The sequence below is a fragment of the Stegostoma tigrinum genome, chromosome 26 (assembly GCF_030684315.1).
Source record: "Stegostoma tigrinum isolate sSteTig4 chromosome 26, sSteTig4.hap1, whole genome shotgun sequence".
NCBI classification, from domain to species: domain Eukaryota; kingdom Metazoa; phylum Chordata; class Chondrichthyes; order Orectolobiformes; family Stegostomatidae; genus Stegostoma; species Stegostoma tigrinum.
In genome coordinates this window covers 9,153,239-9,176,391 of record NC_081379.1, presented here as the reverse complement: position 1 = coordinate 9,176,391, position 23,153 = coordinate 9,153,239, and the positions used below count along the sequence as shown (strand labels likewise).

At 43.0% G+C, this 23,153-nt stretch overlaps 1 protein-coding gene across 4 annotated transcripts in view; it reads left to right on the top strand.

The window, feature by feature from the left end:
• wscd2 (WSC domain containing 2) overlaps window positions 1–23,153 on the top strand; it is a 543,379-nt gene that overhangs the window by 146,775 nt on the left and 373,451 nt on the right. The window contains exon 1 of one of the 4 annotated variants that reach the window (XM_048555732.2): window positions 20,629–20,823. The exons of 2 other annotated variants lie outside the window; for them this stretch is intronic. The gene's annotated coding sequence lies outside the window, so the exon portion shown is untranslated. Of the gene's footprint in view, window positions 1–20,628; window positions 20,877–23,153 lie in introns of those variants that run through there. One more of the 4 variants, XM_048555733.2, reaches the window with a different exon arrangement.

Here is a 23,153-nt window from a genome sequence, read left to right as displayed (position 1 = left end):
CAAAAGATATCAATCTCTAGCCTTCATCAACCATTCTTCTCTCTGATAGCTGGTGGCTCTTTCAGATACAGGGTTTGATGTCATTTCCTCAATGCATGAGACCTTATTGTTGGCCTTTGCCAATGTTTTTGAAACCCTGCACTGCGGAGTGCAGTCTTGGTCATCACATTAAAGTAGATGCATATAAATGCACAGGCTTCCGTACTTTTATGTTTCTTTAAATACCTCCTTAGGTAGTGCCAGGCAATGCCACAGTTAGTGATTGTGAGTATGTGCGTATAGGTATTTATCATTCTTGTACAGTCAGCTGTTATTTCTGCAATTTCACTTTTATTTTCACAATGCTCTGAACGAAAAGAAAGGCTATTGTAGTCTTAGAAGTTCAATTGAAACTGCATTGCAATGTCACTTTCTCACAGTGATTTAACCGAAATAGAAACATGAGTTTTTTTCTTGTGCTATGATGTTCTATCATCTAGGTGTTATACTTGGAGGAGTTGTCACAGGATGCAATCAAGTTATGATAAATAACTTCTCGACTGGGGTTGCTCGGCTACTTCGGGACGTTGATAAGCCAAGTGAACTGTAGCAAGTTTCAGATTGAAGACATTTGTCACACCTTATCACTGCCCATGACACATCCCATCATTGTAGGCTTGAAGATATTATTTTAAAAGAATTTACTTACTGCTGTGTCACTCAAATGCCTGCAGTTCCCAACTTGCTATTATGTGTGCCATTGTAAGTTTTTTTGTAAAAAAAATCTCTTTAAATGTAAACCAAATTCTAGAATCAACAGAATCAATGGACAAGTAAACATAGAGGGGAATGGAGCGAAAGGAGTGAAGGAAGAGAAAGGGTATGTTGCAGTATCACAATCATAGAATTGTTGTCGTGCAGAAAGAAGCCATTCAGCCCATCATGTCTGTACCAGCTCCATTACTGAATGCCAATTTTTTTGCCTTGTCAGTTTATTTCAGTAGGCTGGCTGGTTTGTGATGCAGACTGACTCCAACAGTGTGGGTTCAATTCCCGTAAATAGCTGCGGTTATCATGAAGGATCCTGTCTCTCAGCCTCTCCTCAGATTAAACCACCACTCATTGTTTCTGTCTAACGGGAAGCCCTATGGTGACTTTTTGGTCGGGTAAGTCTACGGTGACTTTATTCATCCCCTGAACATCATTTCTATCCAAACATTCATCCAATGACCTCTTAAATTCCTCCATAGAACCTGCTTCCCCCATATTTCCAAACAGCGCATTCCAGACCTAAACTACTCGCAGAGTGAAAAAGATTTTCCTCACTTTAGCCTTGCTTCTTTTGCATGCTACTTAAAATCTGTATATCTCTTGCTTATTTTTCTTTCATGTTCGGGAAATAAATATGAGTTCAAATCCCAACTCAGCCTCAATGGCATTTAAATTCGGTTTATGAAATAAGCCTGGAATCGAAAGCTGGTATTAGCACTGATGCCTCTAAAGTTGCTGGATTGTCGCAAAAACCCAGTTTGAGTCAAGGGCTCATTTGCTCATTTCTCCGTCTGCTTTTCTTTTTCTTTCTTTTACTCTTCCTTCTCGTGTTTCTTATGGGGAACGGGCGAGTATGGGCCCATCATGGGCATTGGCATTATCGTCAATATTGGCCCAGCGGCATTGGCATTTTTGTTGAGATTGGCCCAGCAATGAAGAGATGGCACCTGGAGAACGGTAACTCCTAATTTGTCAGTTCTAGTGCTGGTGACAACGAGGCATGGCAGAGGGGCATTGACTGCACCAGCAATTTATATACAGCAACAGGAGATGGCACCTGAGGTGGGGCAATTCTGAAGTTGGTGGGTCCAGTGAGATGACATCAGGGAGAAACTTTGAATTGGGGCAGTGAATAAAGAATAAAAATGGACTGTCTTTCAGCTTACTTTTTAATTTTGAAGTTATTCAAATTGGCACCGTAGCTTGACAACAGTTGAAGATTTTTGCTGTATTTTCCCTTAAATACCAGTGACACTAATTATTCGAAGTCAATCAATCTGAATAACTAATGTCCCTTCGAGAAGGAAATCTGCCATCCTGACTTAATCTGACCTAAATGTGACTTCAGGACCAATGGCTTAGCAAGTCAGTTGCATTTAAATAATGTGAATGCTGACCCTGGCTGAGTGCCCACATCCTGTGAGCACATTTTAAAAAAAAATAACATTTTGCTCCAAAATCCTAAATACGTATTCATGTTACAACTTACCAAGTGCAGAATGAAGTGAAACCATTTTCCAGCAATGTTAAGCTTGTGCTGTAGTAAGTTCTTATTAAAACACTTTGCTAATCGCAGCCTTGATAGCGAAGAAGAAAGGCTTGGTTATTCACTCGTTAACGCTTGAGTCAACTTGCAGTGTTTAGCATTAGTGTTGACCTATTCCTTCTGAAGAGAGCTGAAGAATTTCAGAAAAATATATGAATCAATAGCCTATGAGAAAAAGTGTAATTTTGAACTGGCTATTTCTGGCAGCCATTTACAGTATCACTTCAGTATTAATGTTAGTTTTCGACTAAGAATCTGCTGTGTAAGTCTGTATTCTAAGCTCAATACGACCAGCTGAAAAGTGACACTCTCACCACTTCCACTTAAATGAGACAAAAGTGAAATTGTTGGATGGTGGAAATCCCAAATATAAACAGAGAGTTCTAGAGAAACTCAGCAGGTCAGGCAGCATCTGTGGAAAGAGAAACAGAGTGTGCATTTCATGTTGATAAACTACTTATAAGGTCTTGCTGTAAAAATAGCTAAACCAATTTAAATTTGCCCAGTTGTCATCAGTTCTGAAAAAGGATCACTGGACCCGAAAATTTAACTCTGATTTCTCTCCACAGATGCTGCCAGATCTGCTGAGCCTTTCCAGCAATTCTTCCTTCATTTCTAAATCTGCCCCCATCACTCCTTCATAGCCCTGTATCTTGCTCAGATATTGTGTACTGAATCGAATTCTTCCTTGGGAAAGATGCATTGAACTCCATTGTAGTCAAGTCCAAAAGTAGGGCAAAGTAGGTATCCCTGCTTGACCAACTCATTTCTCCCAACAAGCCTCTTCAGAACAAAGAACAAAGAAGCAAAAACGATATAGCACAGGAACAGGCCCTTCAGCCCTCCAAACCTGCGCTGACACATTTTGCCCTTCCATGATAAAACTGTCTTCACTTACAGGATCTGTATGCCTCTATGACCTTCTTATTCATGTATTCATTTCCTGTGCCCAGTGGTAGTGGTTGGGGAGATCAGAGGTCTGGGAAAAAGAGGATCTTTGGGACCTTTGTTCCCTCATCTAGAATACTATGTGTGGGTGAGGATTAGGAACATTGGATCACACCATCAAGATGGGCAGTCACTCTTTCTCAGTTCACTCCTCATGGGAGGCAGTTTTGAGGTTGCTAGTGTTTTGCCATCAGTGGAATGAGCCCACGACCATGTATCACCTGCTGCCTGGTGGAGGCAGCCGAACAAAGATGGATTTTCTTTCCGTTTTGTCTTTTTATTCTTGAAGTATCCAAATGGTGCCGGATTGTGGCAACTGTTGAAGCTATTCATTGTATTTTACCGTGTTGTCCATGGTAGAGGACAAGTAACTGTAAATTATTATTCATTCCCCTTGCCCCTTTGTTTGAAGGGTTCCAGTTCAGTGGGTTAGGCCTCCCTGTCACAGTCTGGGTGGAACCCAAGGCTCAATCAATGGGGAGAGTACCATGATATTCACCAACTGCCCATGCAACATTACCCAGTGACACAGGGAAACTGAGAAATGTAGTAGCAGGAGTTGGCCATTTGACCATTTACGATGATTGTGGTTGATTATCCAACTCAATAACCTATTCTTACCTTTTCCCCCATATCCTTTTTAATCCAAAGTGCTATATCCAACTCCTTTTTGAAATCATACAATATTTTGTCCTCCACTGCTGTCTGTAGCAGTGAATTCCATAGGCTCACCACTCTCCGGGTGAAGAAATTTCTCTTCATTCAGCCTTGAATAGTTTACCCAGTATCCTTAAGACTGTGACTCCTGGTCTGTTCTCCCCCATCATTGGCACCTGCCTATTAGGATTTGATCAGTTTCTAAGAGACCCCCTCATCATTCTCTAGCAAATATAAGAGTAAGGTGGGCGGGGGGGGGGCGGTGCGGGATGGGAGAGTGGATGGGGTATGATTTTTCCCTCTCCTGTCCTATATTCCTAATCCTTTCAAGACCATTAGATCTAAGAACAGAATTAGGCTATTCAGTGCATTAAATATGCTTCACCATGCAATCATGGCTGATGTTTTTTTGAACCCCATTCTCCTGCACTCTTCCCCTTGATCCCTCTTACTAATCAAGAATCTATCCATCTCTGTCTTAAGTAGACTCAATAACTTTGTCTCCACAGCTTTCTGAAGCAATGAGTTCTACAGATTCACCCACCCTCTGGCCGAAGGAATTCCTTCTTGTCTCAGTTCTAAAGGGTCATCAGTAATAACTGCACGGAGACTGATATACTGTCACCAAGTGACCCTTTATTTACATGTGGAAAGTCACTGACTCTGCTACAGCCTCATCAGAGGCAGCTCCCGGGGGTGAGGATGTCTAACAATTTTTATCTGTCAGCCAGGGCTCCCTGGTTAGACCAGGTTAAAAGCACCAATCAGGGAACTCATATTCTATGAGGTCCACCTGACTGATCCCATTACAATCACGACAGTCCCTTTACCCTGAGGCTATTCCTTCAGGTCCTAGTCTCCCCTACTAGTGGGAACATCTTTCTCATGCTCACTCTGTCCAGTCCTCTCAGCTTGGTGGACTCAAGGACCCCCAACCAATCCTGAACATTGGAATGCCAAACTCTCAGGATAATTCCGCCCAGTATTTCAAGTCTCTTCTCCTATCTGTGGGTTCTGATCTTTAGGATCTGATCCTAAGCTTCCATATTCTCTCCATAATAAGGCCATTCAAACTTGTATTCGGAGCTCTAGTTACAGCCAAATTGTCAATACGGAAATGGGAACCATCGAAATGATGGTAGCCATTGATTGTCGCTTCAGCCCTTTGGAATGCATACCTGCCTCATAGGCAGTCCACTGGAGATAACTGATTTATATCCAAGCATTGATTACCTTCAAACAGCATCTTCAATTGGAGGGCCAAAGACATAACTTCTGGAATGGCCTCCTTAAATCTCTCTAAGTTCACAGCTCCCTCTCTCTCTTGGTTTAAAATGTTTCTCAAATCTTAGCTTTTAAACAAGGCTTTTGCTCACTGATATCTTCTTATGTAGCTCCATGCCAAAATTTGTCCTTTCATGCCCCTGTGAAGCCCTTTAGGATGTTTTACAATGGAGAAGAATGTTGTGTACATGCAAATTATTGTTGCGATGGTGCAATATGGTCTTTGGAACAATTGGGCATGGTGTTGGCTACTGTACTTCACACAGCAAGCTTCTCTGCAGAGGGTGTTATAGGCCTCCAATGCATGAGGTGGACTTCAGCACCACGTTTTACACAGTGTATGTAGTACACACCTTGTAAGTGCATCCCTCACCATGTTAGACAGCTCTGAAAGTCATATGCTACACCACATCACCCTAGTTCTAGAGTGTGCCACACATCACCATTGGCCTGTTTGATAGTTTCAGGCAATGCTAGAGATCCTTGTACTCCTACTCAGAACAAGCTGTTGCGCTGAAAGGGTTTTCAGTCAGAATCATCCTACCCAGAGGGTCCTGGTATTACCACAGAAGGTCAAAGTGACCTTTTGAAAGTACATTACAGTATTGGTACTCTAAACAGCAAAATCAATATTGTGTGTTCCTGCGGTAAGAATCAATAAACAGTGTAACAGTTTAAACTGGCTTCTGGTGCACTTCCTTTTCGTCAAAAGATGGAAAATGAGCTTGAGGACAAAGATGGTCAGTCAAGCAAGCTCGGAAGATGCTGGTCCATGAGCTACATTTAGCCTTGTCATCGACTTAAGGAGGTCAGGGTTCCTCGTCTTCTTCCTCGTGTCCTGGCCAATATTTATTTCACAATGATGCAGCTCAGTGGCTCAGTGGTTAGCACTGCTGCCTCAAGAGACCTGAGTTCAGCTCCACCCTCGGGCAACTGTCTGTGTGGAGTTTGCACACTCTCCCTGTATCTATGTGGGTTTCCTCCCACAGTCCAACGACATGTAGGTTAGGTGGATTGGCCATGCTAAATTACCCATAGTGTCTAGGGATGTGCAGGCTAGGTGGGTTAGTCATGGGAAATGCAAAATTACAGGGACAGGGTAGGGGGTGGGATGCTCTTCATTGTACACTCAATGGGTTGAATGGCATGCTTCCACAGTGTAAGGATTCTATGATTAAAACAGGTAAATGGGATATTATCCATTGGATCTTGCTCTGTGGATGTTACCTTCCAGGGGCCCTACATCAGAATAGTGGCTGGATCTCAAAAATATTTAATTGGTGCTTTGGGACGTCCTGAATCATGGGACCTAACCTGCACATCTTTGGACGGGGTGGGGGGAAACCAGAGGGCCCACACAGACATGGGGAGAATGTGCAAATTTCACACAGGCAGTCACCTGAGGGTGGGATCAAACCCAGGTCCCTGGTGCTGTGAGGCAACATTGCTAACCATTGTGGAATCATCACTGCCCCTGTGACTACTGAGTCTAGAGAGGTACTATTGACCAGTGTAACTCTCAGGTGAGTTGATCTCAGGAGGTTGGGGAAGTGGTTTATTAGTTAGCATGAAGGTTGGCACTTGATGCCAAGCCATGCTGTGAAAGGCAGGCAGTGAATCATGAAGGAGAAACCAATATCAGGGCCCATTGGATGACTGGCATCAGTTTTGAAGCTGATCAGGGTCAGACCCCTTCAGAGTGATAATACGAATGCTTACAGGCTTAGTAAAGGAGATAACATGGGCTGAATCTACCGCCATCAGGTTCGATCTAGCCTACCATCCCAGAGGCTGCCACAACAAATGGAGCCAGGAGTCTGGGACGAAGGGAAATGTTTTCACTGTTGACTACAAAGGAGGTGAGAAGGGGGATGGTGGTGAGAAGGGGGATGGTGGTGAGGATGATTGGAAAGCAGACAGACCAATATTTAAACAGTATCAATCCACATCCCCACAGAGCTTTCCAGCCATTGGAATGTTTTCAAAGATGGAATTTGTGTCAGAAACCCTTGAAGCCATTCTTTGCACAGCAAGATCCCACCAACAGTAATACGTTGAAGGATAAATATTGACTTTCACAGTGACATCCCCTGTTATGCTATAAAATGGAATCCTTGAGTACTGTGCAAGGTGTGAGAATCTGTTCTATTGTGTTAAAATGTCTTTAGTGAGACTTGAACCCATGACCTTTTCACTGAGAGACACAAGTGGCAGCCAGTCTGCCCTGGAGGGCTAAATTCCCCTTTTAAATTAAGAGTTTTTAAATATTGCATTCACCTCCTTTACTGGTCAAACCAATATGGCTGCTCCCTAACCCATCATAGCTCAGACAAACATTATCTACTTCATAACATTACTCAGTAGACAGAACCCATAATGACATTTGAGGCATTATTTTGTACGCGTCAGTTAGTTGGGTGTAAATTTTTGCACAGAAAGAGAGTCTCTGTATCTTAAAAAAAATGGATACAGAGGAGTACGTTTGCAACTCTTATCTCATCATCCTTTCCTCAGTCTGGTTCCCGCCACTTTTGTGGAGGGTGGTGGGATCTGTTGGAGGGTTCTAATTGTCTCATTTACACTTCACGGGAGCAACTGCACCTGTAGAACTGCAGCTGCTTCAGATCTGACCTCCTCTCTCGGCGTGCCAAAAGCATGACCTATGTCCTTCAGATGTAGTGGGAGAAGATCTAAAGAGAGTCATGTTCTTTGTACTTTGTTGGATGTGATCCTGAATCACGTTTGGGAGAGGTCAGTTTCTCTTCGGGAATGGTCACGTGCACTATGGGATTTGTAAAACTAAATATAAATGTGCATAAATTGTTAATAAACTCATTGAAACTGTCAGATCCATTAGAGATCATAGGAAAGTTGACAAGTTATTTAAATCCCCCTTTTAACTATTTGTGATAAAAACTCTGCAGAGTTTTTTGTAAAAAAAACTATTTCATTGGGTCTGTTAACACAGGATAAGTACTGCATGACTGATTCAGAGCCTTTTGATTTTACACTGGGTATCTTTCAGTTCATAATGTTATGATCCCAACTGATGCTATTATTGGAAAAGTCAGATCCCATATTGAAATCTGCCTTGACAAATCAAATTTTAGTTTGTTTTCATTGGTTAAGTTGTTTTTATTTTTACTGAAACACAAACTCACTGCTACAGATTTGATTTTAATGGTAAAATATAAGTTAATTATGCAAAAGAAATGAAAATAAAATAGAATAAACCAAACTATACATAATTTCATTACTTTTAAAAACACATGGTAAGATACAATTCAATCTGTCCCAACACCATTAATTCTTAGTACTCACATATTAGACAGAGTTCTCTTCTGTATCACATCTATAGGTTTAATTTAACTGTTTCTTTCAAAAGCTTTGCCTTGATTAGTTTCACAACTGAGCTTAAATCTTCATGGCTTCAAATGCCTCCTTCTGCCTAAACATTTCTTTTCTGGAATATTCCAACTAAACCTTTCCTCTGAAGTAACCTATTTCCGAACTGTCCTAAACTAACTTGTTTCTCCAGGAGAAAATGTTTATTACACTCTAACTTTCACCAGGACTTTGGAAAACAGAAAGCAGAAGCTTTCCAAGCTATGGATTTACCCCTCTGCAAACAAAGTCAATTTCACATTCTTCGAAAGCAAAACCAAATTAATGCTTTTCAGTGTTTATTCTGTCCAATCACAAAAAGCAAATAAGTTACATTTAACAATGTAATAGCTCTTTCATACTGGTTTAAATAATGGCTCCCGAGATACCAGCAAGTTAATCATTAAATGCCCTTGTGCATACAAAGCAAAACTCACAGTAACTAGCTCAAAATTCCGATTTTAAAATCAACAATATCAGTATGCATCTTGCATCACAACAGTTTGATTGACAGATCCAAATGACCATTGAGTCTTTGAAGTGGAACTACAAAGACAAATGTTGTTTCGTATGAGTAATTAAAGGAGGTCAACTGGAATGAATGGGTTATTATCAATGAGATTATGTAAAGGGAAATGGTCATTGCTAGAGCAGAACAGATTGCTGTGAAATGTATAGGACATAATTGGGGTGGCCAGGGGAACTTCGGTTAGCATTAGAGCATGTGAGGCCATGGAAGATGCGTAAGGGGCTTGAAGAAATGCATTGAGTTGGCATGGGTGGGGAGGGAATCTGCATGGGGCGCGGGAGTGGGGGAAGAGCATTTGTGAAAGTGGAGGGTTGAAGGTCTCTTGTTTTTTGTAACTTAGGCAAAATACCATGCTCTGAGGCAGACATTTCACCCAGCTCTGTACTCAGCAGCCTTGGATCTCTGTCCAGGTCTGCCCACTGCAATTTCCATTTTTACCTACTTTACCCCATAACCCAAAATCCAAAACCCCAGGCACATTTCCTCCAGTTAGGCTTTGCAGAATTGGGAATTGATATACTAAGTAAGGGCTCTTTACTTTGGCAGCTAAAAGTATGTTACATTTTGTGTATAAATTTCCATTGAAGCCGAGCTATATTAACAGACAGTTACAGATATTTGTAAATACTGGAAGAAAGATTTGCATTCATGACACCCCAAGGTGCTTTATTTCTTTATTCATTCACAGGATGAGGGCATCACTGGCCAGGCAGCATTTATTGCCCATCCCTAATTGCCCAGAAGGCAGATAACAGTCAACCACATTGTTGTGAGTCTGGAGTCACATGAAGGTCAGACCAGATAAGCATGGCAGTTACCTTCCCTGAAGGATATTAGTGAACCAGATGGGTTTTCCCCCAACAATCAGCAATGGATTCACAGTCATCATTAGATTCTTAATTCTAGATATTTAATGAATTCAAATTCTACCATATGCCGTGGCAGGATGCGAACCTGAGTCCCCAGAACGCTATCAGGGTCTTCAGATTAGCAGCCCACTGACAATACCACAAGGCCATCGCCTCTCAAAGGGAGTGCTTTTGGCATCTAATAAATGCTACAAAGTAAGAATTGGGTAAGTTAAACTGTGCAAGCAAGATCCCAAAATCAGCAAGCTGGTAATGACAAATAATATTTTTGAGATGAAGGAAATTGACTGGAGGATATACAAAAGAAGGCAGGTGGGAAGTGTTGAAAAGTACAACAGAAAAGTAGCTGAGGTAATTTACAGCCTTTTGCTACTCCAAAAAAAAGTAAATCGTCTCACAATCAAAAACAGAAGTTGCTGGAAAAGCTGAGCAGGTCTGGCAGCATCTGTGAAGAAAAAAAGTCCGAGTTAATCTTTCGGTCCAATGACCCTTCCTCAGAGCTCATCCCATCTTGTCCTGCCCATTATTCCTGCCTAACTCTATCTGTTTGGTTTGCTCTGTGATTCCCCAGGCATCTGTCTGTCAACTCATAACATTTATACAGACCTTATTTTCATTCTGCCTACAGTAACTAGTGCTTGTAATTCTGTATTGTGGTGCTTTAATCCTTTTTTGGATTACAGCAGTATATCAGCATTAAAGCCTGACCTAAAATGGGATTACACTCTCTTTTCGGATGTTTCACTGAGCCCCCAATTGAAGAAACATTCTGAACCCATGTAGATTTTTGTCATTTTGTATAGTTGCAGTGACAAAACTCTTCCTGTTGTGCAACAAGTGAAGTCACTCATTTCAGGCATCGCCACAACCAAAAACCACATCTGACAGCCAATCAGTTATTACAGATTCTTGAAACTCAGTCATTCTCAGATGAATGGGACACCTACGTTGCTGAAACCCATTAGCAATTCAAAGCCAGGTTAGCATTGATAATGGCGACAGCTGTCCAAAAGCAGACTGCCCTCTGAGGAGGAAAAACAACATTAGAGTGCATGGTAATAAGTGCAAAGAGTCAGATGGACCGATTTCTTTTCAAATGATGAAACAATTTCATTTATCAGCCAGAACCATTTGTATCACAGTAGAAAAGATGATCACACAATCTAGTAGGACACTTTGTCACATATTTTGTTGCATTATGGTGCTTTCTCCATTAGAAATGCACAATACTACTTGTGGCTGGTCGATGTAACTGATTAGTATAAACCACCAAGAGTGAAGCCATTAAGATCAAAGATGCTCAAGTGGACAGAACTAGAAGACTTCAGAGGATTTTAGGGACAAAAATGGCCATAGAGACAGGGACAGCCAAACCAATGTAAGGCTAAGGTTCACCTTTCAGGTTTACAAGATATTTTTGTTTCCCTTTCTAGTCCAGGCTCCACCTTGTTTCTCTGCTACGGTCAACTCTTGCTCTCACACGCTGTGTATCCGATAGTGCTACATTGTCCCAGGTGTTTGTGGTGTCTAAACCACGTCAGTGAGTACTGACGAGGGATTAGATCATGGAAAGACCATAAAATGCTTAAAATGCTTTCTAAAACACGTGCCACTTGCTAAAAGAGTTAAATAATGAGCATGGTTTTTTTTTCCCCCTGACTCCAGTACAGAGCTACTGGAGTAACGTATAGTCATTGAGTCATAGAATCACATAGCACGAAAACAGACCCTTTAGTCCAACCAATCCACACCAACCACTTGCCCAAACTAAACTAATCCCACCTGCCTGTACTGAGCCCACATCCCTGTAAACTTTTCCTATTCATGAACTTATCCAAAAGTCTTTTAAATGTTGTATCTGTTGCTGCATCCAACACTTTTTGTGGCCGTTCATTCCACACACAAACCACTCTCTGAGTAAAAAGGTTGCCCGTCCTATCTTTTTTTTAAATCTTTCTCTTTTCAACTTAAAAATATGCCCCCTGGTTTTGAATTACCCCACCTTGGGGAAAAGACCTTTGTCATTCACCTTATTTATGCCCCTCATGATTTTATAAACTTCAATAAGGTCACCCCTCAACCTCTTTTTTTAGTTTTACTTCTTGTATGGGAACTGCATGTCACTGCTCTTAAACGGACTGGCTCACTGTTAGAGAACAGTCTCGAGCATCTATATCAGATGGCATAATTTGATATGGAAGAGATTGTACTATCCTTACCTAGCCTGGTCATCCCAGACAATGTGATTAACTCTGTACTGCTCTCTAACAGTGAGCCAGTCCATTTAAGAGCAATGACATGCAGTTCCCATACAAGAAGTAAAACTAAAAAAGATGTTCGACACACTGTATTGAAAAGTCAAACCTTATGTTTATGTGGAATCTTTCCTGACTTCCCAAAATGTGTCACAGTCAGGGGAATGTTTTTGTAGTGTAGTCACTGTTATAAAGGAAGAATAACAATCAATTACCACACGGCAGGATCCCACAAATAACAGAGAGATAGTGGCTAGATCATCTGATTCTTTTTTAACTAGTCAGTGATGTTGGCTGCAGGATCAATGCTGTCTGGCACCAGGGAAAACTGGAATGAAACAAAGAACTGCAGATGCTGGAAACCTGAAACAAAAGCAGAAATTACTGAAGAAACTCGGCAGGCCTGTCAGCATCCGTGGAGAGAGAAGAAACAAAATTATCACTTTGATTCCTATGACCCTTCTTCAGAACCAATGGCATCTAGGAAAAAATGGTTTTCTTGAGAGAATGAAAAGAGTGGATACATCGAGCCAGAGCCAGAAAGAGGGAGAGAGGAGCAGAGGGATTGTTTATAATATCCCAGGGAAGAAAATAAGTCATATTGCTGATAATCGGTACTATGAGTGGGTGAAATTGGGTTGATTGTGCTGAACACAACTTATATCATGAAAAGACCTTGGGTGTGAGGGTAGGTAAAAGACATGGAAGATGGTGTTCAGGCTCCAAAGTTATTGAACTCGAGATTGAGTCTGAAGGTTGCGAGGTCCCCAGACAGAAAATGTGATGCTGTTCTCCCAGCTTTTGCTGAGCTTCACAGAGTACTGCAGGAGACGCAGAGATTAGAATAGTTAGGCAGTTGTTATTGACCATCACGGATGGGATGTCATACTTAATGGTGATGTTTGCCATGGATCTCTATGATTCCATGAGATTGAAATGTTGGTATGGAAACATGGCGGTGTGTTGAAGTGGCAGGCAACTGGAAGCTCAAGGTCATTTTTACAGACACAACGTAGGTGTTTTGCAAAGCAGTCGCCCAGTCTGCGTTTCCTGCCCCCACTTCAGAGGAGGCTGTGTTGTGGTCAGTGAGTACAGTAGGCCAGGTTGAGCCGAGTGAGGAAAAATTGTTGCTTCACCTGGAAAGTGTGTCTGGGACCCTGGATAGTGAAGAGGGTGGAGCTAAATGGACATATGTTCCAACTTCGGCAACTGAATGGGAGTTGCCATGGGGGTGTAGGAGTTGAGGAAAAGTAAATCAAGGTGTCCTGGAGGGAATGGTCCCTATGAAGGCTGACAAGGGGAGGCGATGGCCTCGTATTTTTGCTGGACTGTTAATCCAGAGACCAAATAAAGCCTGGGGACATGCGTTCGAATCCTGCCAACGGCAGATGGTGGAATTTAAATTCAATAAAGTATCTGGAATTAAGAATCTGATGATGACCATGAATCCATTGTTGATTGTTGGAAAGATCCGTCTGGTTCACTAATCCATTTTAGGGAAAGAAACTGCCATCCTTACCCGGTCAGAAATACATATGAGTCGAGACCCATAGCTATGTGCTTGACTCTTAACTGCCTTCTGGGCAATTAGGGATGGACTATAAATGCTGCCTGGACTGCAACGCCCTCATCCAATGAATGAATAAAGGGGGAAAAAAAGGAGAGGAATGTGAGTCTATTGATAGCATTAGGCTGATGTGCTGGAAATGCCAGCTCATGATCCTTTGCACGTGGATGCTAGTGAGATTGTGAGTGAGGACCAATGGTATCCTACCGCTATTGTGATTGAGAGGAAAAGGGTTGAGACAATTAATGTGGGAAATGGATCAGGCAAGAAGGGTCTAGGCCTGAAACGTCAGCTTTTGTGCTCCTAAGATGCTGCTTGGCCTGCTGTGCTCATCCAGCCCCACATTTTGTTATCACAGTCAAAGGCCCTGTCCACCAGGAGCAGTAACTCGCTCCTGTTTGCAATTGTGTGACAGAATTTTTATCACCACCTGTGAAAGCAGATGGAATCTGAGTTTAGCATCTCTCTCTTTTTGAAAACAGAACCTATGGAAGTGGCAGTGTCCTGTCAGTGCTGTGTATCAGTCAAACATTGTTCTGATGAGTGAAGGTTTAATGAGTGAAGCTGTTGCCCTGAGCAGATAGCGGGCCATCTGAGCACCATTATCAGTGAAGCAGTTGGAGAGGATGTTGAAGTAACTCAGGTGAAAGGCACTCTCACAGTTGGGACTTTGTCAAATCCATTAACTATGAACGTGGACCTTTGTGTTATTTAAGCGTGAAACACAGAAAACAAAGTCAATGGAAATAGAAAGCCACAGTTCACCAGAGGTCCACCGTCATTTGCAGAAACAGATATATTCTAAAATGTATGAGATATGTTTTTTTTTACTAACATTTCTGTGTAACCTTTATTGTGGGAGATACTGATCAAAAAGCTGTGGCATGCCTCATGATTTTTTGTCTACACGACTGGGGTACAGAGTAGAGATGTACTTTATGAACACATTTATTATAAAGAGGAGCACATGAAAATGCATGGTGGCTGGTTTTGATTCCCTGATGTTGAGTCATGCACAATTGAAAAAAAAAATCTGTTTCTACTTACTCCAGAATTTCAATTTGTCCTGTAATAATAATGTCAGAATGGAAGATGCAACCTGGGTTAGAGATAGAGCAAGGGCAAATGATATTGGAATTCACACAGCAATTCCATCTCTGCACACAGAAGATTCAAACGACCTGGCAGAGAAAAGGGAAATTTGTGCAGAATATCATTTGGCGCAAAGTTCGACAGTTTCAGTGTTGGAAAAAGTTGTTTCTGAAATTCGTGGATGTAGCAGATTGATGGGTACTGCTATAAAAGAAATAATGATGGATGCTGGAAAGCTGAAACAAAAATAGCAATTGCTGGAGAAGCTGAGCAGGCCTGGTAGCATCCATGGGGAAGAGTAGAGTTAATGTTTTGTGTCCGGGTGATCCTTTCTCAGATTATGCGTAACTGCAACAGGATGAGTTGCTCTAAAAATCTGAGAAGTTAATTATGTAAGGAATTCTTTATATGCTCTTGGAATGTGAACTTCACCAACTGAACCAAATTTAATGCCCATCGTTAATTTCTCTTCAGAAGATGATGATAAGTTGCTATGCTTAAGCTATTGCAATCCTTGATGGTATGTCATACCCATAGCATTCTGCCCAGGTTGCAGTGAAGCAATGACAGTCTCATTCCAGGTCAGAATGTTGTGTTATTTGGAATGGAACTTCCCACATATCTGCTGCCCTCGTCCTTCCATGTGCTGGAGGCCATGGATTTGGAAGGTGCTGTCAAAGGAGCCATTGGTGAGTTAGTGTAGCTGATCTGGTCAATGGTATGTACTGCTGCTACTGTTTACCAGTGCTGGAGGGAGGGAATGTTCAAGCTTGTGGGAAGGAGTGCTGGTCAAGCAGGCCATTTTGTTGTGGGTGGTGCCAAGGTTTTGAGTCTTGTTGGAAATGCACTCCTCCAGACAATGGGACAGTATTCCATCATGTTGCGAACTTAATAGTGGGCAGGCATTGGAGAGACAGGAGATGAGTTGTTCATCAGAGAATTCCCAGCTGCTGAACTGTCTGAGTAGCCACAGTATTTAATCAGCCCAGTTCAGTTTTTGGGAAGTTTTGATAAGTTGCTTGTGGGGAAATTCATCAATAGCAATGAACAGGGGATGTGGTTCTGTTCTTTCATTTTACGGATGGTCTTTGTCGGAACTTGTACGCAATGAATATTGATGTTGGCTTTGGTTGTTTGCACAAAAATTTGTGGATTCTGCATGTTGCTGCACATTTGATGAATGTCCTCTTCTAACTCTGGGCTCTATAACAGATCTGCATTGTCTAGAAGTTCTTCCTTGGGACGGGTTGTGGAGAGGACTTACAGCTTGAAGGGGATTGATATCTGCTGCCCTGGCCTCTCTTCCCTTGTCCCTATCTTGATGGTGCAGTGTTTAGTCGCTCACATGTTTTGCTTCAGAAAGGTTACAAGTTTGAGTCCCACTCCAGCGACTTAGTTCACTAAACGTTCCCACAGCTGTCCAATTGAGTTGTTAGTGGTGCCATGAACTTGAATCTGGCTGCACTTCCTTGAGACCCTCACCAGAATCCACAATGGAAAATCAGTTTGCACTGACTGTAGGCTTCCAATCTGTGGTGTGACTCGCTCCCTGAGAGCCCTCTACCTTATAGATGCACAACAGCATCTCCAGTCAGGTTCTGAAACCCGGAGTTCAGGCTGGTGCAGCTGGTATCACTTCCTGTTTGCCTGGAACACACGACCGCAGTAAGATTGAGAAATAGTTCAGAAACCCATTTGACGTCGAAGAGTCACACATTGCTTTCATTTTATTAGGCCCGTGATTAAGATCTATGAATAGGTTTGGCATTAGCAAGTGAAGCTAATAGACAGTGACTTAACTCTACAGAAAGTGGTATCCTGTCACCAGGTCACCCTTTAATTACATGTGGAGAGTCCTTGACCCTAGTACAACCTTGTCAGAGTCAACTCGCAGAGTGTTAGTATCTCTGACACTCCGGTTTATATCTTGTCAGCCAGGGCTCCTTGATTCGACCAGATTAACAGCCCCAATCAGGGAGCTCATAGCCTATGAGGCCCACCTGACTGACCTCATTGCAGCCCCTACAGCTGCAAAATAACTGTCTTGATATCATTTAACCATGGGATCTTCTTATTAATACAGCTATGTGCTTATTAATACAGCTATGTGCTTATTCACTTCTGCACAGATAAGTAGATAAAGTAGTTTATACCATATTCAAGAAATCAAGTAAAGAAATTAAAAGAAACTTATTTACCAAGAGACTTGTGTGAATGTTGAACCCAGTACAACAGGTTGAGAAGGGAATAAATGATTACACTGTTAGAATTAGAGGTTTACAGCACTAACTAAAGCCTTTAGGCCCATCAAGTATATGCCAGGCATGAACATCCGCTTAACTATTCTAATCCCATTCTCCACCACTTGGCATTGCAACTGTGCATCTAAATACCTCTTCAATGTTCTAAGGGCGCCTGCCTTTCCCACCCTTACAGACAGTGAGTTCCAGATACCCACCCCCTCTGGGTGAAAATACTTTTCTTCACATCCCTCTATATCACCTGTCCCTTATCTTAAACCTCTGTCCCTGATCATCAATCCCTGCACAGAGGGGACATGTTTCTTCCTGTCTGTCCTGTCTAACTGCTGAAGAATGGAAAGGGGCTAGAATGAACTGTAAATGTCATTGTGGGCTGGATGGGGAGTGCGGCCAGGGACCTGTGCTGAATTCTCAATCTAAGAAGTTAGATCCTTCAATCATTATAGCGGAGACTTGAGTTAATTATACGTAATGTACAACCAACACTGAAGGCCATAAAGGATGTGATTTAATGGCCTTTTAGCTGAACTGATCATCAAGAGTACTATGATATGAGAACGAAGACAGGAGGCTTGAGCTCAGTGGAATACAGTGTACCATATCCTTTGATGTTATCTTATGTAATCTTCATATTGGCTGTGACTACGTCTTATCTTTAATTAAGCTTCAAATAGCTGACTGCATGTAGAATTCCTCTTTTGTGGTAATTACTGTAGCCTTTATCAATAATATCTTTGTCTTTACCTATGTCTAAAATTCAGTTTCTTCGACCTTTGTGACAGATGCAACTTATTTGTTGTCTTCAGACATTGTTGAATGCGATTACTGGGAATTGGGCATTGGCAGTTTCTTAAATAAACATTTCATTGAGTGCGCTGGGTGTCCAGTTGGTAGACTATGGGATTTCCCAGACTGAGATCGGGAATTCGGATTTGCCAATTTTGAGGAGAAAGCGTGAAGCTCCCCTCTGATATGAAACTATCACATTAACCATCTCTGATTCAATGTCCTCAGTAAGACAAGAAATGGCTTGGTATTTAGTGCTAATAACTAAATTATCCAGTATAATAATCAAAGTAATCAGGACACTGAGGACTTTCATTCCCCAAATGCTCACACAACCCTCCTCTGTTTTCATAACATTGCTGCTGACCAGAGACAAAAACAGAAGTTGCTGGAAAAAGCTCAGCAGATCTGGCAGCATCTGTGGAGAGAAAGCAGTGGTAACGTTTCAGGTCGAGTGACCCTTCCTCAGAACTGAGTCTGATTTCTCTCTATTTTTCCATTAATTTAGTTTCCATTGCCTCTGATTTACGGCATCTGCCGTTCTTTTGGCTTTTGTTCCTGTTCGCCACTTCGGAATGAATGGATTGGGGGAAGCATTGAAATATGACACAGCAGATATTTTTTGCAATTTACACACAGGCCATGTTAATGTGGTTAATTGTGGAATCTGTTACTGCACAAGGCTGGGGAGACAGTAAATTCAAGAAAGAAACTGATTTTTTTTAGATGTTAAAGACAAAAAGGGGTATAATGAGACTGATGTCCATTTCAAGCCCACCGACTCCCACAGCTACCTAGAATACACCTCCTCCCACCCACCCTCCTGCAAAAATTCCATCCCCTATTCCCAATTCCTCCGCCTCCGCCGCATCTGCTCCCACGACAAGACATTCCACTCCCGCACATCCCAGATGTCCAAGTTCTTTAAGGACCGCAACTTTCCCCCCACGGTGATCGAGAACGCCCTTGACCGCGTCTCCCGCATTTCCCGCGACACATCCCTCACACCCCGCCCCCGCCACAACCGCCCCAAGAGGATCCCCCTCGTTCTCACACACCACCCCACCAACCTCCGGATACAACGCATTATCCTCCGACACTTCCGCCATTTACAATCCGACCCCACCACCCAAGACATTTTTCCATCCCCTCCCCTGTCTGCTTTCCGGAGAGACCACTCTCTCCGTGACTCCCTTGTTCGCTCCACACTGCCCTCCAACCCCAACACACCCGGCACCTTCCCCTGCAACCGCAGGAAATGCTACACTTGTCCCCACACCTCCTCCCTCACCCCCATCCCAGGCCCCAAGATGACATTCCACATCAAGCAGAGGTTCACCTGCACATCTGCCAATGTGGTATACTGCATCCACTGTACCCGGTGCGGCTTCCTCTACATTGGGGAAACCAAGCGGAGGCTTGGGGACCGCTTTGCAGAACACCTCCGCTCAGTTCGCAAAAAACAACTGCACCTCCCAGTCGCAAACCATTTCCACTCCCCCTCCCATTCTCTTGATGACATGTCCATCATGGGCCTCCTGCACTGCCACAATGATGCCACCCGAAGGTTGCAGGAACAGCAACTCATATTCCGCCTGGGAACCCTGCAGCCATATGGCATCAATGTGGACTTCACCAGTTTCAAAATCTCCCCTTCCCCTACTGCATCCCTAAACCAGCCCAGTTCATCCCCTCCCCCCACTGCACCACACAACCAGCCCAGCTCTTCCCCCCCACCCACTGCATCCCAAAACCAGTCCAACCTGTCTCTGCCTCCCTAACCGGTTCTTCCTCTCACCCATCCCTTCCTCCCACCCCAAGCCGCACCCCCCGCTACCTACTAACCTCATCCCACCTCCTTGACCTGTCCGTCTTTCCTGGACTGACCTATCCCCTCCCTACCTCCCCACCTACACTCTCTCCACCTATCTTCTTTACTCTCCATCTTCGGTCCGCCTCCCCCTCTCTCCCTATTTATTCCAGTTCCCTCCCCCCATCCCCCTCTCTGATGAAGGGTCTAGGCCCGAAACGTCAGCTTTTGTGCTCCTGAGATGCTGCTTGGCCTGCTGTGTTCATCCGGCTCCACACTTTGTTATCTTGGATTCTCCAGCATCTGCAGTTCCCATTATCTCTGCTTCTCTAATCTCCTTTGTTCTTTACCTGGTCTGGCCAAACTGTGACGCCAGACTCACAGTAACGTGATTGGCTCCCATTGCCCTCTGAAATCATTAGCAAGCCATTCTGTTGTACTTGAGAAGGTAGCTCACTTCCACTTGCAAAAAGGAACTAAAGATGGGTAATAAATGCTGCCCAACTTCTGGAAAATTTTCTGAAGAAGGGCCCTGACCCAAAATGTCAGCTTTTGTTCCTCTGATGCTGCCTGGTCTGCTGCGTTCGTCCAGCGCCACACTGTGTTGTCTCTAGAAAAGCGTGTCATCAGAGCCAATTAAACTCTTTGACCAGGCCTTCACGAATTCTGTTTAAAACTAATCTGTAACACTTCAGATTATTAGTAAGTTGAGCTTGTCACTGAACCCATGACAAGTGAGGCTGCTGACATCACACCCTTCCTTCCTGTTTCCGAATTCTTACTTTGTCATTATTGGATGGAAAAAAAGGATTTGACGAGTTCAGAAAGGCTATTTGATTTGAGTTTTGTTTAGTGTTGCAATTCTCTTTCTTGTGTCAATACTGATCAGACGCCTCGACCTGCATTTTATGTTTAATTGGTATCACAGAATGCGCTGATCCTCTGTGAGAATGCAAGCATTGGTGAGAATCTGAAGCACATTAATAGCAATTTGCGTCAAATCCTGCTGATTTGGGAGGGAGACCAGTACTTTCTGGAAGCAAACAGCACTAAGGAGAGAGCAGGACACGTAACTTCATTGCAAGGTATGGTTTAAAATGGACCAGAATTCACAGCAGTGAGAAGACTTATGGCAGAGGTAATAAGTAACAAAACAATAACAATAACATTCATAAACATCAAATTAATCCTCGTGGGTTTAAGGAATGCTATTGTTTACAGTGAGAAATGGAGCATTCCTTCAATTTCTTGGCTATATTTATTTGACTTAGTTTGCCATTTGTCGTAAACTTTTGTCTTTTCAGCAACTTGACAGTGTGAATTGATAGGTGCATGATCTTTTCGAGCCTTATTGATTGACAGTTCATGGATGTCTTGACCTCAGCCATCGAAGTCACAAAACTAGGTGGCAAGGTGAGCTGTGATGACGATGCAGAGATGTTTCAGTGTGATTTGGATGAGTTGAGTGAATGGGCAAATGCAGTATAATGTAGATAAATATGAGGTTACCCATTTGGTTGCAAAGACAGGAAAGTAGGCTACGAACTGAATGGCGACATATTGGAAAAAAGTGAAGTGAAACAAGATCTGGGTGCCCTTGAGCACCAGTCACTGGAAGTAAGCAGGCTGGTGCAGCAAAAGCAAATCATATGTTAGCCTCCATGACAAGAGGATTTGAGTGCAGGAGCAGGGTTATCTTGTGCATGGCATCAGTGAAACCACATGTGGATTACTGCGTGCATTGTGGTTAGTTGGCTCGCTGAGCTAGTTTGTTGTTCCGCAGACGTTTCATTACTGTGCTGGGTAACGTCCTCAGTGCAGCCTCTGATGAAGCGTCGGTGTGTTTTCTCGCCTGGTTTTTAAACTCTGGGGTCTGTTGCGATGGATTGCCTCACTTCCAGATTTCCTCCATAGTGGAATGTATATGGACTCGAGTCCAATGTGTTTATTAATAGCCAGCTTCAGGGAGTGCCATGCTTCCAGGAATTCTCGTGCCTGTCTCTGCCTAGCCTGTCCCAGGATCTTGGTGTTGTCCCAGTCGAAGTCGTTCTTCTTGTCCATGTGGATTGAGATGAGTGAGTACTGGTCGGGTCTTTTTGTAGCCAGGCGTTCATGTACTCTTGTTGTTAGTTTCCTTCTTGTTCATCTGCATGTGTGTAGTTTGGGTCTCCTTATCTGAGGAAGGATGTTCTGCTTATGGAGGATAATGCACCAATGGTTTAGCAAACCGATTCCTGGGATGGCAGGACTGATAAATGAAGTGAGACTGGATTAGTTAGGACAATAATCAGTGGAGTTTAGAATAATGAGGGGGATCTCTTGGAAATCTATAAAAATTTCACAGGGCCAGACAGGTTAAAATCATGTCAGTATATTCACGATAACCAAGGAGTCTAGAAGCAGGGCTCACAGTCAAAGGACTGGGAGTAGGCCATTTATGACTGAGATGTGGAAAATATCTTTACTCGAAGACTGGTGAGCCTGTGGAAAATCTCTGCCACGGAAAACAGCTGAGGCCAAAATATTGAATGTTTACAAGAAGGAGTTTGGTCTAGACCTTAGGGCTAAAGAGATCAAAAGATATGGGGAGAAAATCTGAACAGATGACTGAGTTTCTGATGAAGGGTCTAGGCCCGAAACGTCAGCTTTTGTGCTCCTGAGATGCTGCTTGGCCTGCTGTGTTCATCCAGCTCCACACTTTATTACCTTGGATGATCAACCATGATCATATTGAATGTGGAGCAGGTTTGAAGGGCTGAATGGCTTACTGTTGCACTTACTTTCTATGTTTCTATGTTTCATCTCTCATGTTGTAAACCAGCTAGGTCATTGGACCCAATATAGAAAGAGGATCATTAGCATCACTCCATTCCAAGCATTGTGTGGAAGCAGTTGGTTCCACAACACACATAGCACAGCAGAGCTGAATAAACACAGGTAGTTCATAAAGACTTCAGAGCTGAACACACTGGGAATCTTTTATCCGGGACGGAGAGGGCTGGAAAGTCTTTAAAATAATGAAGATAACACAGTGTGGAACTATTTCAGAGATAATAAGAACTGCAGATGCTAGAGAATCTGAGATTACAAGGTATAGAGCTGGATGAACACAACAGGCCAATCAGCATCATAGGAGCAGGAAAGCTGATGTTTCAGGCCTAGAAGGGTCTAGGCCCCAAGTGTCAGCTTTCCTGCTCCTATGATGCTGCTTGGCCTGCTGTGTTCATCCAGCTCTACAACTTGTTATCACAGTGTAGAGCTGGAGGGACACAGCAGGCCAGGCAGCATCAGAGGAGCAGGAAAGCTGATGTTTCGGGTTGGGACCCTTCTTCAGAAATGGTACTGCCTGGCCTGCTGTGTTCTTCCAGCTCCACACTGTGTTATCTCAGACTCCAGAATTGGCACTTCTTGCTAT